Here is a 5,058-nt window from a genome sequence, read left to right as displayed (position 1 = left end):
TGTGACATGACCTTAAAGTGCATGAATAATTCCGGTGGGGGGAGTAAGCAGAGAAGCCTTCTCCTTCCCCCTGGACCATGAAGCTTTCCCCCATGCGAGCCTTCTGACATCTACAGCATGTTTTCACCTCCCTCTTCCCCTACTAACGGTGATTAAAATTTTCTGAGCACTTCTAAGACCAGGCTCCTATGGTAAGCACTGTGCATGCGTTATGTCTTACAATCCTCACCCCAGCCCTACAAGGAAGGTGATACTCTACTGCCCCTAGTTTACAGCAGAAGAAACTGACACACGGAGAGGGTGGTGATTGCTGGTAGAAGCAATCCACCGTGGGCCTTGAGCATTCCTGAATGTTCTTGCTGAGTATGCCGAGAATGCTAGGTCATGACCTCTCTCTACCTGGGCCATTTCTCAGGGTTGTGTTTGAAATGAGTAACTTTGAGGCAGGAGGGAATGTCTCCCCATGGGGCAAAGAGCACGCTTGCTACTGCTGACTATAAAAGCAATAGATTCCTCAAGCTCAGTGTTCCTCAGCTGAGACACAGCTACTCTGGGTCCGTATTGTTTCACCACCAGGGACCTTGAGGGGTAAGAGGAACTGATGCAAATCATGTTGCTAGCTGGGTTGTAGTTTGTCTCTGACCCAGGAGTCTTTTTTTTTTTTTTTATCCTCATCTGAAGACATTTTTTTGTTCAGATAGAGTAGGAGGGAGAGAGAGAGAGAGAGAGAGAGAAAGAAACATCGACGTGAAAGGGACACATCGAGTGGCTGCCTCCCGCACGACCCAACCAGGGCTGGGGACAAACTACAACCGAGGCACGTGCCCTTGGCGGGAACCGAACCTGCGTCTCTCTGGACTGCAGGCCGACACTCTAACCACTGAACCAAACCGGCCAGGGCTGCCCCAGGAGTCTTGTATCTTCTGCCTCACTGGTGAATCAGTAGCAGGATAACTTATTGAAAGTTGGGTAAGATCAAATCCCAAACTGAACACGGTGATTTACCCAGGACACAAACCCCATCAGATGCACAGCTGAGCCCTGAACCTGGGCAGTGTGATCCCACAAGCATTAAAAACTCTTCCTGTTCCCTCAATGGTGATCTTTCACTTTCCTTCACCGTTATCTATTGAGCCAGTGAGTGAGGTAAGTTGGAGTGACAGACAGCAGGGGCAGGAGAAATGGGGTGGGGAGGTTTTGATGGCTGATTTTGCCTATGACCTTTCCCTTGGTGGTCTCATCCTAGGCCACGACTTTGGTTATGCCTTCAGTGTTCATGATCCGAAAGCTCTATTTCCAGCCACAATTTCTCTTCCAAGTCTAGACCTATTGCCAGTTCTTTCCTGTGTTCATTTATCCATTCACTCATTTATTTACATTTATGGAATACTTACTCAGTGCAGGCACCGGGCCAGGTGTGAGGGGTCAGCAATGAACAAGTCCAACCACAGCTTTTTCTCTCATGGAGTTCATATTCTAGTTGGGGAGTCAGATGCTAAACCGACCACTGTACAAATACCTAAATTATTTCAACTGTGTTTAGGTCAGGGGTCATCTTTGGCATGTGACAGCAATAGGCGCTTTTTTCCTGCTCTCTAATAAAAAGAATTTTCTCGCCTGGCTGGAGTGGCTCAGTGGTTGAGCGTCGACCCCTGCACCAAGAGGTCGCCAGTTTGATTCCCGGTCAGGGCACATGCCCAGGTTGTGGGCCTGATCCCCAGTGGGGGGCATGCAGGAGGCAGCCAATGGGTGTTCTCTCTCATTGATGTTTCTCTCTCCCTCTCCCTTCCTCTCTCTATAAAATCAATAAAGAAAAAATAAATAAAAATAATTTTTCCATAGCACTTATCACTACCTGGACAGTGTATACTTTATTTATGTTTGTTTGATTTTGTTTGTCTGTCCCCCACTGGAACATGAACTCCACACGGACATTCTGCTCAGTGCTATACTGTATCTTTGTTCAGTGCTATACTATATCCCCGCTACAGCCATCACTGTATTTTTTCCTTTAACATTGTTTTTGACTTCCTAGAGGCCTCTTAGTTGGATGAACAGGACCTGCAGGTCTGGTGGAGCTTGGTGGGGTGAATGGGTAGATCACTGTCATTCATGGGCCACCCCAGTGGCTCTGAGGCTCTGAGACTGGCCAGGCTGGTCCCACTGAGGAGCACCCCAGCTGACTCCCGTGACTGCGTTTCTGCACCTCTCAGCTATGGTAATGGAACCTAGTACCCATTCTGCTCATAACTGTTGCTTTCTGTACTTCAACAGTTTTTGTGCATTTCAATGCAGATCTGACACTGTAATGAAAAATGCACTTATAAAAAATGAAAAGTCAGTGGCAAGAAATATTCAGAGTGATGAAAACCAAGAACCTACAACCAAAATTACTCTATCCTGCAAAGCCGTCATTTAGAATCAATGGACATATAAAAACTTTCCCAGACAAGAAACAGTTAAAGGAGTTCATCACCACCAAACCGTTATTATATGAAATGGTGAAGGGTCTTTTTGAAGAAAAAGATAAAATGTATGAACAAACAAAATGGCAATGAATACATATCTATCAACAATGGAATCTACAAACAAAATGAACAGGCAGAACAGAAACATTCTCATAGATACAGAGAAAATTTTGTTAGTTGCCAGTTGGGAGGGGGGTTGGGGGAATGGGTGAAAAAGGTGAAGGGATTAAGAAGCACAAATTCATTGCTAGACTGACAAACCTCAAAGGGAAAGGGGTTGGGGTGGGTGGGAAGAAATAAACCAAAGAACTTGTATGCATAACCAATGGACACAGACAATAGTGTGGGAAAAGGTGGGAGGGGGGCGGGAGTGGGGAGGAGGGGGTCAATGGGAGAAAAATGTGGAACATCTGTAATACATTTTACATCCAACAATAAATATTTGAAAAAAAAAAAGAAAAGTCATAATGATACTATTTGTTAATCCAGCTTGCAGATCACAATATGAAGTCTGCTGATTTATGGTTCAAACTGGTGCTGCTTCTTTTGTTTACTTTAGTCCTCACCCAAGAATTTTTAAATTTATCTTTAGATAGAATGGGAGAGAGGGAGGGAGAGAGAGAGAGAGAAACATTGATGTGAGAGAGAGACACCATTGATTGGTTGCCTCCCATGCAACCCTGACCAGGGCCAGGGACCAAACCGCAACCGAGGTACATGCCCTTGACTGGAACTGAACCTGCAACTCATGATTGGTCCGTGGGTGGTGCTCTAACCCTAAGCCAAACTGGTGCTTCTTAAACTTTGTAAAATGAAGGTTGCTAAAATGAAGATCGGTTCAGTAGGTTTGGAGAGGGGTTTGATATTCCGCACATCTACCAAGGTTCCAGGTGATGCTGAGCGCAGTCTTTAGTTCTGTCTCCACGGTGGACCACGGAACCAGGTAAGTCACATCTCTCTGCACCTGCCTTGGTCCTTGTGCTTGCTTTCTGTTGCTCCTCAGAAACGGAGTGAGGATCGATGACTTGACGCACACACAGAACGACTGACGTGTTTGTGCTCCACATTAACATTTCTTGTGTGGCCTGTGTTTCCTGTTTCGAACCAGTTGTCCACTCTGGGTCTAAATTAACCGTAAAAGACTACGATTAAAGACAATTTAAACTGTGCAGCAATCAGACTGCTGTGGCGGGGCAATGGATGTGGAGGGAGTGAGTCATGTCCTGGCTTCCGAGCACTCTGGGGTCCAGCTGCCATGTGTGTGCCTTTCACCCGACATACAATCGGTTGTAGAGATATTTACAAATATTTTAAAAGTGATTAATTTTATAAGGCACATTGGAATAGGCATTGTTGCTGCTTGTAATGATGGGCCTGGAAAACCTTTGTTAATTCCTGGGACTTTGTAAGCCTCAGGAGGAAACCATGGACCAGCGATTCTTAACTGTTTTGGGTTGTGGGCTCTTTTAAGAATCTGATCAAAGCTGTGGACGGTCTCACAAGAAAATGCCTACATGGACATTACACATGAAAGCTCACAAAGTCCCAGATACTGGTGACCAAGTTCTGACCCTCGACCACCCTCGTCGTATTTTAGATAATTTGCAAAGTTTCACCCTGATAATGCTTCTTTCCTGCTCAAGTTTCCTCAATAGCTCCCCATTACCCACAGAACTGTTTCCCCAAGTGCAGTTTGTGGTCCTTCTGTAGAAATTGGCTGATGCTAGTTAAAAAGGTCGGTTCCTGCCCTGGCTGGTTTGCCTTGGCAGTTAGAGCATTGGCCCATGGACCTAAGGGTCGTGGGTTCAGTTCTGGTCAAGGGCACGTACCTGGGTTGCAGGTTCGATCCCTGGCCCTAGTTGGGGTTGTGCGAGAGGCAACCATTAATGTGTTTCTCTCACATCGATGTTTCTCTCTCTCTTCCACGCTCTCTAAAAATCAATGGAAAAGTATCTTAGGGTGAGGATTAACAACAACAACAACAACAAATACATAAATAAGGTTGGTTCCTATCGCTTCTTGGCCTTTTGGCCAAGATCAAGGGTAGTATCTAGTTTGATCAGTTTGGCATCTGATACGTCCTCTATCCAAGGACAACAAATAATGGAATCTTGGAGCAGGAAAATGGACTGGGGGCTCACTCCATCGCATCAACCACACATCGACCCTGTTATCGTAGTACTCCAGGAATGGTGCTCTCCCTTGGGGACACACACACACACACACAGAAAAGACACACAAAAAAAGCCTGGTTCCTGGGCCCTATACCAGAGCTTCTGGACCAGATTCTCTGGCTCTAAAGGCAAGGCATTCCTGGAGTTTGTAGGCCAGGTGTTCCACTGTGAGGCTTGGCCATACCTCATACCAAATGAATAACATGCACCCACAGGCCAAGTAGACATACCTTTGGTAACGTTTTTGAAAAGATGTTTATAAATTTTACAAGTCTAACTTTTGTTAAAAATAATTACTGTTCTTTCTCTAGAACTTTGATTATATTTACATAAGAATTATATTGCTGTTATGGCCAATATTACCTTTTGTAATATTCATTCTGATTTTGCAGTCAGTGGGTCAAACTTTAGAGATG

General features: G+C 45.2%; 1 non-coding gene across 1 annotated transcript; it reads left to right on the top strand.

Moving 5' to 3' along the window:
- The first annotated feature begins 4,479 nt into the window (after positions 1 to 4,479).
- Positions 4,480 to 4,671, top strand: LOC118635184. The gene has a single exon (XR_004960514.1). It is a non-coding gene; the product is annotated as a U2 spliceosomal RNA (small nuclear RNA).
- Positions 4,672 to 5,058: the final 387 nt, after the last annotated feature.

This window comes from Molossus molossus, unplaced genomic scaffold, assembly GCF_014108415.1.
Source record: "Molossus molossus isolate mMolMol1 unplaced genomic scaffold, mMolMol1.p scaffold_m16_p_19, whole genome shotgun sequence".
NCBI lineage: Eukaryota > Metazoa > Chordata > Mammalia > Chiroptera > Molossidae > Molossus > Molossus molossus.
The sequence above is the reverse complement of the archived record's forward strand: the minus strand, read 5'-3'. Positions and strand labels throughout refer to the sequence as shown.